This window comes from Phoenix dactylifera, chromosome 3 (genome assembly GCF_051530095.1).
Source record: "Phoenix dactylifera cultivar Ajwa chromosome 3, Ajwa_hap1_PhDact_Kaust_v1.1, whole genome shotgun sequence".
Classification (NCBI taxonomy): domain Eukaryota; kingdom Viridiplantae; phylum Streptophyta; class Magnoliopsida; order Arecales; family Arecaceae; genus Phoenix; species Phoenix dactylifera.
Window position 1 is genome coordinate 19,923,864 of NC_143192.1, and position 10,005 is coordinate 19,933,868.

At 40.2% G+C, this 10,005-nt stretch overlaps 1 pseudogene; it reads right to left on the minus strand.

Annotated features, from left to right (window-relative positions):
- Positions 1-505: 505 nt before the first annotated feature.
- On the minus strand, positions 506-603 carry LOC149767967 (small nucleolar RNA R71; annotated as a pseudogene).
- Positions 604-10,005: the final 9,402 nt, after the last annotated feature.

A 10,005-nucleotide genomic window follows, 5' to 3' on the forward strand; every position in this document is an offset into this window, starting at 1 on the left:
CAACACTAGGCGTCTGAATCGACAAACTTTTGAGAATTCCTTAGATCATATTATTGAAACTCTTTTGCAAAATCTCAGATCTGGTGAGATGGCTGATGACGATGTAGGAAGTCACCATGGTGATGAAGGTAGACCCCCAGTTATGACACTTCGACAATACTTACACCCCACTAGGACTAGTCAACCTTCATGCATGATTATTCCTGAAAACATAGGACACTTTGAAATCAAACTAGGATTAATTTAATTGCTGCTCAAGTATCATGGGATGGAATCCGAGAACCCTTATCTTCACCTTAAGGATTTTGAGAAAATTAGCATCACATTTGGAGTGCCAAATGTATCGGAAGATGTCCTTAAATTGACCTTCTTCCTTTTTTCCTTAAAGGATAAAGCCAAAACATGGCTGAACTCCTTGAGACCTAGATCGCTAGGAACGTGGCATGATATGCAAAGAGAATTTTTGAAAAAATTCTTTCTCGCACAAATGACTAACTTTTTGAAAAGGCACATTAGTAATTTCCAACAAAAAGACTATGAAACATTTTATGAATGCTGGAAGAGATTTAAAGAATTGTTTCTCTCTTGTCCTCATCACGGGTTTGAAACATGGAGAACCATTAGTTTCTTTTACGAAGGATTGTCTCCACAGTTAAAATAATTTATAGAGACTATGTGCAATGCTTTATTTTTGGAAAAGCAACCCGATGAGGCATGGAACTATTTAGATTCTCTCGTAGAGACTGCACAATTATGGGATACAGGGGACAGAGTGAACAAACCTTTGCCTAAGCCTACTAGCATTGGACACGGGGGCCTTTACAACCTTAGTACTTAGGATGATATTCAGGCTAAAATGGCAACCCTTACTAGGAAGGTAGAGGAAATTGAACTTAGACGGATTGAACCCATCAAGACCATAGAACATAACAGCGAGTGTTGTAGGATTTGTGAGATGCTTGGCCATCTCACCACTGATTGCCCCACAATACCCGCATTCAAGGAAGTCTTGCACGATCAGGCCAATGTTATGAATACATATCAAAATTTTTTTAATAATCCTTTTTCGAGTACTTACAACCTTGGATGGAAGAACCATCCAAATTTCAGGTGGAGGAATGACCAACCTCAACAAGTATATAACCCAACTCCTCCACCTCCGCAACCTCATTATGCACACGCACCCCATCAAAAACCCAGTCTTGAAGAAACTTTGCAATCTTTCATGCAAAGTCAAGCTAAAATCAATGATGAAATAAGAAATCAACTGACAATGTTGACCACTGCTTTAAGTTCTCAAGAGAAGGGTAAGCTACCAGCTCAACCACAACCTAACCCTCAAGTCTACGGCGGTAGCAATGCATCATCTTTAACTTCGCATAAAGAACAAGCGAAGAGTATAATAACTTTGCGAAGTGGCAAGGTTATTGACCGACCTATTGTGGAGTGATTGATTAAAACCCCATTTGATTTTGATGAGCTCAAAGCATTTGAGTATATCTTGTGATTACTAATGAATTCAATTGAGTGTTTCAGTGAAAATCCTGTCCAAGTGTTTCTAGACTTGGTTCATAGTATTTTGGATAAGTTAAGAAGTCTGCATGAACCAATGTCTGAGACTCGAGTCGACTCCCGAGTATCACGAGTCGACGCCAAGCGTATCAAGTTCACTGGCACGAGCTCGAGTCGACTCCAGATCAGTACGAGTCGACTCCGACTGAGAACAGACAGAAGGACAGAAAGCTTCAACTCAGAAACTGTCAACGAGTCGACTCCCGAAGTGCGCGAGTCGACTCCAATGTTCAACGAGTCGACTCCAGGGTAGCAAGAGTCGACTCCAAGAGAAACACAAAGAAAAGTCAGAGAGCAGTTTTCGGATCTGAGATTCGAGTCGACTCCAGTGGAACGCGAGTCGACTCCGATGGTTGGCAGATCGACTCCAAAGAAGGTAAGAGTCGACTCTCAGAGGAACACAAAGAAAAAGTTAGAGAACGATTTTCGGACTCTGAGATTCGAGTCGACTCCCGCAGTACGCGAGTCGACTCCGAGACTGAGCGACCATCAACAGACAGAAGACCATGTTACTGCCTCTGAGATTCGAGTCGACTCACAGACAGCTCGAGTCGACTCCGAGACAAGCTTCACGTCAAAAGGCAGAAGACCAACTTTCGAAAACTGAGAGCCGAGTCGACTCCAAGGAAGTTCGAGTCGACTCCAAGACTGGATGAGCCAAAAGACAGAAAATCGGGAGTTCGGGCTCTGAGATTCGAGTCGACTCCCAGGACAGTCGAGTCGACTCGAGTGGACAAAATTCAAATTTGGATCCACGGACTTCAGTGGATGAGCCGACTCCAAAATTGCCACGTCAGCTCCAGAAGTTGGCGAGTCGACTCCAGGTCAAGACGAGTCGACTCCCAGTCAAGACTGCAACTTTAATTCAAATTTGGAACAGTTGCCGAGTCGACTCCGGAAAAGCGTGAGTCGACTCCTGCTACAGCCGAGTCGACTCCTGATCGCGCGAGTCGACTCCAACCCACCAACGGTCATATTGTCAGGCTGCGCAGAGTGTGCAGAACGGCCAGAAAAAGCAGAGTAACGGCTAGTTTCCGTGGGGGTTGGCTTAAATAGCCATAGAGGACTGTAGCAAGGTAGAGAATAGACATTCCACTCTAAGCATTCAAGTTTTCAAGCTCTCCAAGTGCTCTTAAACGAAAAAGGGGAGATTTGCATTTACTGCTCCAACAACTTCTTCCCAACAATCAAAGCTTCCTCCTCCTGCATTCAAGTCGACCACTCTTTCAAGAGGAGACCGGAGTTCCAGAAGCCATACCTCTTCACCAGCTTAAAAGCGTTTGAGGGCTTCTAACTCCTTTACGATTATATTGTTTTAAATCTGCTTTTTGAGAAGCTATTTTCTGTTTTCTTCTATCTCTTGTATTTACTTGATTCAATCGGGGGATTGAATCAAGGGGTTTAAGGTTGGTTGGTGAGCCAAGTTAAAACCAACGTGTGTAAGGGTTTGATTGTGAGCCCGGAAAAACAATCGGGGTTTGGTTCTAGTCGGTGAGCCTGGGAAAACCGACCGAGTTCGTTGTGAGCTCGTAAAACAACAAGTTTGGTTGTGAGCTTGCAAAACAACCGGCTGTAATCCAAGGAGGTTATAGTGAAATTCCCAAGTGAGACTTGGGGAGTGGACGTAGGAGCAAGGGTTAGCTCCGAACCACTATAAAACTTTGTGTTTGTAGTGCATTGTCTCTCATCTTCTTCCCCGGACACTACTCACAGCACTTAGCTTTAATTAAACAACTTGCTATAGCTTTAAATTAATCATCCACAAAGTTTTAAATATTCAAGTTAATTTAAAAACCCAATTCCCCCCCCCTTGGGTTGTCTATCTGGGCAACAAGTGGTATCAGAGCCAAAAACTCTTCCACTCAAGAGTTAAAAGATCAAAATGACAACCCCATTTGGATCTTCTCACATTGAGGGTCAGTCCACCCAAAGACCCCCTTTCTTCAATGGATCTGACTACTCATACTGGAAGGCTAGGATGAGAATATTCATCCAAGCCCAAGACTATGAGATGTGGTCCATTGTAGTAAATGGGCCCTACATCCCATCCATATACGTAGATGGTGTTAAGGTACCTAAACTAGAAATGGACTGGGATGAACATGACATGAGGAAGGCACAATTAAACTCTAAAGCAATGAATGTCTTCTATTGTGCCTTAGACCGTAATGAATTCAATAGGGTCTCTACTTGCAATTCTGCAAAAGAGATTTGGGACAGACTTGAAGTGACCCATGAGGGCACGAATCAAGTGAAAGAGTCCAAAATAAATATTTTGGTTCATAAATATGAACTATTTAAAATGGACTCTAACGAAACAATTACATGCATGTTCACTAGGTTTACTGATATTGTCAATGGCCTAAAAAGCCTTGGCAAGAACTATACTAACAGTGAACTTGTCAGGAAAATCCTTCGGTGTCTACCAAGGTCGTGGGAAGCTAAAGTGACAGCAATCCAAGAAGCTAAAGACTTGAACAAGCTTCCACTTGAAGAGCTCCTTGGATCCCTTATGACGCATGAGCTTACCATGAAACAACACAACGAGGAAGAGTCCTCCCATAAGAAAAAGGTAATAGCTTTAAAATCTACTTCTTCTAACAAGGACTTGTCTTGCAGCAGCAGCAGTGAAGAAGAAGAAGATGAGGAAGATGGTGGTGAGGCTCTTCTTGTGCGCAAGTTCAAGAAATTCATCAACCACAAGAAGTCCTATCATCAAAGGAGAGGCCCCTCAAATTCCTACCGCAAGGACAAAGGTAAGGAAAGGGAAAGTGAGGGGATCGGGTGCTATGAGTGCAAAAAGCCGGGACACATCCGAGCTGAGTGTCCCTTACTAAAGAAGAGCAGCAAGTACAAGAAGAAGAAGAAAGCCCTTGTCACCACCCTATCGGACTCCGACGCATCATCCTCATCATCGGATGAAGAACAAGAAGAGAAGGCCAATTTTTGTTTCATGGCCAACGAAAATGAGGTAACTTCTGATACGCACTATGATTTTTCATTTGATGAACTTTATGATGCGTTTAACGAACTAATGATTGAATATAAGGATGTTAATGTTAAAAACAGGGAACTAAAAGTAACTAACCAAACTTATATCCGTAAGTATGATTCTTTAATTAAGGATAAAGATGCTATTACCAAAGAAAATCTAGAACTTAAGACAAGCAACCAACTCTTAATTAAGAAAACTAGTACCTTAACTAAAGATAATGAAAAACTAACTAAGGAACTTTCAGAACTCAAAAACCATAAACAAGTCTTAAACAAGGATCTAACAAAAGAACTAAATGATCTAAAAGCCGAAAATCAAACATTAACTAAAGAACTTAACAAATACAAACCCTTAGTTGAAAAATTCACATATAGTTCTGAAAAGTTAAACATGATACTTAACAGTCAACGAGCCGTATTTAATAAAGTGGGTTTAGGGTATAAACCGAAAAATAAACAAAAACTTCTTAGTAACTTCTTTGTCAAAGCTGGAGAAAATAAAACTAAGAAAATGATCTGTTTTTGTTGTGGAAATATAGGACATAAGGCAAATACATGTGACTATAGGAAAAGGAAAACTAAAAGAAAGATTAAAAGGGTATGGGTTCCAAAAGGAACCAACTTGACTAACCATGAAGGACCCAAGAAAACTTGGGTACCTAAGATGACATGATTTGCTTGTGTAGGAGTGTCTTGCAGCCAAGGTCAACAAAAATTGCTGGTATTTGGATAGTGGCTGCTCAAGGCACATGACGGGTGATAAAGACCAATTTTTCACCCTTGAAGCTAAGAAGGGAGGTGCTGTGACGTTTGGAGACAACAACCAAGGTCACATCATTGGTATTGGTAAAGTTCAAATCACCCCTTCTACTTTTATAGATAATGTCAGATATGTTGATGGTCTTAAGCATAACTTGTTAAACATCAGTCAATTATGTGATAAAGGATATGATGTTATGTTTAAACCATCACTGTGTATTATAACAAATCCTAATGATAATAGCTTAGTTTTTAAAGGGATTAGACGTGGAAATGTATATGTTGTAGACCTAGAAGATCTTGCAAAACATAACCAATGTCTAGTTGTAAATGAAACTAAAGATAATGATGCTAGTTGGTTATGGCACCGTAAGTTAGGTCATGCAAGCATGGACACAATAACTAAATTAGTTAAAAGAGACTCCGTGATAGGTTTGCCAAAATTAAAATTTGAAAAGAACAAAATATGTGAAGCATGTCAATTTGGCAAACAATCTAGGAACTCCTGTAAATCCATAAAATGTGTCTCTACCTCTAGGCCTCTAGAATTATTACACATGGACCTATTTGGTCCAACTAGAACAACAAGTCTAGGTGGAAATAAATATGGTCTTGTTATAGTAGATGATTACTCTAGGTACACATGGGTCATGTTCCTAGTACATAAGGATCAAGCATTTTCTATGTTTAAAAAATTCCATAAGGAAGTAACAAATGCTAGAGAGTCTTCAGTCATAGCCATTAGAAGTGACCATGGTACCGAATTCGAAAATCAATTATTTGACGAATTTTGTAGTAAAAAGGGGATAACCCATAATTTTTCTGCACCTAGGACACCACAACAAAATGGAGTTGTGGAAAGGAAGAATAGAACTCTAGAGGAAATGGCTAGAACGATGTTATGTGAAAGTAACCTCCCTAAGTACTCTTGGGGAGAAGCCATTAATACTTCTTGCCATATATTAAATAGAGTTTTATTAAGACCCATTATAAAGAAAACACCTTATGAACTGTGGAAAAACAGAAAACCAAAAGTTAACTATTTTCATGTTTTTGGATGTAGGTGTTTTGTACATAATAATGGAAAAGATAATCTAGGGAAATTTGATCCTAAATCTGATGAAGGAATATTCCTAGGTTATTCTACAACTAGTAAAGCCTATAGAATCTTTAATAAAAGAACCCTAGTTATAGAAGAATCTATACATGTTGTTTTTGATGACTCTAGTGACATCTCATCTAGTAAGAAGGTTAATTTTGATGATGATATTGAAATACTTGAAGAAAAGATAGATGAGATGGGATTACAAGATGATAATCAAAAGTTGATTGAAGGAGAATCGTCAAACCAAGAGCCTATAGTGGATCATGGGCTAGCTAAAGCTTGGAGGTATGCTCACGGGCATCCTAAGGAACTAATTCTAGATGATCCATCACAACCGGTTAGGACTAGAGCATCCCTTAGGAATTTGAATAATCATCTAGCTTTTGTTTCACACTTTGAGCCCAAACATATAGAAGAAGCCGAAAATGATGTAAATTGGATAAATGCAATGTAAGAAGAACTAAATCAATTTACTAGAAACAAGGTTTGGGATCTAGTGGAGAGACCTTCTGAATATCCAATTATAGGTACTAAATGGATATATAAAAATAAGCTAGATGAAAATGGAATTGTTATAAGGAATAAGGCTAGACTAGTAGCAAAGGGTTATAATCAAGAAGAAGGCATAGATTTTGATGAAACCTTTGCTCCCGTAGCTAGACTTGAGGCAATTAGACTTCTATTAGCATATGCATGCTCTAAGGACTTCAAACTATATCAAATGGATGTAAAGAGTGCTTTTCTAAATGGGTTTATTAATGAGGAGGTGTATGTAGAACAACCTCCTGGTTTTGAAAATCATCAATACCCTAATCATGTGTATAAACTGAACAAAGCACTTTATGGACTAAAACAAGCACCTAGAGCATGGTATGAGAGACTTAGTAAATTTCTATTAGAACATGAATTCTCTAGGAGAAATGTAGATACAACATTATTTCTGAAAAAGAAAAATAAGGATATGTTATTAGTACAGATTTATGTTGATGATATCATTTTCGGTGCTACTAACAATCGCCTCTGCGAGGAATTTGCTGATTTGATGCAGAGTGAGTTTGAGATGAGCATGATGGGAGAGCTGAACTACTTCCTCGGGCTTCAAATCAAACAATCTGAAGGAGGCATCTTCATTAATCAAGCAAAATATATCAAGGAGATGCTCAAGAAGTTTGATATGGAGGGAAACAAGTCAATCAGCACCCCCATGAGCTCATCATGCAAGTTAGACCAAGATGAATCAGGTAAATCTGTAGATCAAAAACTTTATAGAGGTATGATAGGTTCTTTACTGTATCTGTTGGGAACCCGCCCATGCCGCTGATATTTCAAAAATTTTTCAGATGGCAGCGGAATCGGCATGCACGGGTTCGACGTTCATCGCATGAACGTTGTTTCGAGACCTTTCGTAATTAGGTAAGAATTAAAACTTTTAAAACTATTAGAAAGATCAAATCTTCACCTTGCGCGGGTAGATGATCACCGCAAATCTGAATTCGTGGTTTTGGAAGAGGGTTCGCTTGAAGCCGTTCAAACGTCCGGCCTCTACGGGTATCCACACGAAGCAGGATCCGATCCAAGCTCTCTATCTCACCGGGGTGCTAGTTCCCTTGCAAAGATAGCTTTTGATGGCTGATCTCCTCTCTTTCTTTCAACTCATGAATGTACTTGAGAGGAGGAAGAAGAAGGAAGAAGAAGAGGACGAAGCAAGGCCCCTGCAGCCTACTTTCTTTTCCCTGCGTTGGAAGGAGGAAAGGAGGAAGAGGAGGGCGCCATGGCTTCTTTTTCCCTTCTTCTTGCTGGCGGCTGAACCAAGGAAGGGAGAGGGTGGCCACGTGATGGAGAGGAGGGGGATTCCTATTTTCATTAGGTCAGCCCCCAAGAGTCCTCCTTTTATAACATCTAGGGCTCCTACAAGTTAGGAGCCCTTGATGTATTACCAAGAGGGGCGCCGGCCCCTCTTGTTGCCGCACCAAGAGATCCAAGGAGGAGGGGCGTGAGCCCCTCCCTCTCATGTTGCCCTAATCCTCATCTAATGAGGATTGGGAGGCCCTAATGTGGTTTAGCCTTAATCCCATTAGGCTTAGCCCAAGGGTGAACCAATTTGGATCCAATCTAGGCTAGTCCTAATCCAATTAGGACTTGAATGAACCATGACTCAATTGAACTCTTCAATCCTAATCCAATTAGGAGTCATGTTGATTCATTAGATTAATAATTAATTTAGACTTAAGGAATCCTAATCCAATTAGGATGTATTTAATTTTAGTCCTAATCCAATTAGGACTCTATTTGAATCCGAAGTCCTAATCCAATTAGGATTTCTAGGAATCCTACTCCAAGTAGGAATCCAATTTTAATTCAAAATTCCTAATCTCATTAGGATTGTAGGAATCCTATTTTAAGTAGGAATCCCAGTCCTACTCCAACTAGGATTCCCAGTCCTAATCCAATTAGGACTCTAGGAATCCTACCCGAAGTAGGACTCTTGTTTCAAGTCCAATTAATTAATTCCCTTTGTTTCTTTCTTCAACTTCTTATCAATCAAATTGATTACTTGTGATTCCTAATCACGATTTCAACCATCAGATCGGTCAATACTTCTAGTGTGTGTGACCCCATAGGTTCTATTCTGACTGGTAGTGAGATATATTGTGATCTCTATCTCAATATCATTGAAAACTCCTTTCAATGGGTTGGAACGATTCCAACTCAACTCATTAGGGTTTATCGATCATCAAGATAATCCCTATGAGTCCCACCATCCACCAGTGACACCTAGCAGCATGTAGTGGCTACCCAGCAGAATGGAATGATGAACCTCTAGGTGCAGTTAACGTGTGATACAGTCCTACTATCGTGGATCCCTACAGGACGGAGGTCATGGACAACTCGTCAAACCCCATCGTCTGTCATATGTCAAGATTTATTCGACTCGAGTTCGATAGTGGAAAACTCTTTTTTCACTTTATATTACTGCCCTGGCCAAGGTCTTAGAACTCAGTCTAACAAATCACATAGGATCACTCCTCTTCTATCAAGGTCGATAGATTCCTTATAGGTGCATACCCTACTCCTACAGTGAACTTACTGCAGCCAATCTACACTGCATGGACCCATATGGCTAGAGACCATGTATGTGTGCAGTCAAACTACAATAACCTCACTGTGAGTAGCCGAAGCACCGCAGGTCAAAGGACCAGTCACACTACTGCAACATCAAGCAAGTCACTGACGAGTGGATAGATATCCAAGTGACTTCTTGTCTTGGTCACGCTCAGTACCCTTGTTCTCTAACAAGCACCTACACTATCACTTCAGTGTCCCTACACTGTGGACTCAAGTCTCGTCCATCCAGAAGGAAAGTGATCTGTGCACTGATCGGATCGATCACCGTCCTCGTGATGATCCATTGATCAGGAGCATTTAGAAATTAATCACCAATGATACATGCCTTAAATTCTCAACTCTTGAGAATATGTATCATCATCTTATTAATTTCTTGGACGATTCATAGACACATAAATAATATGAATGAAAAGATGCCTTTTATTTATTCAATAATAAATAGTCAAGTA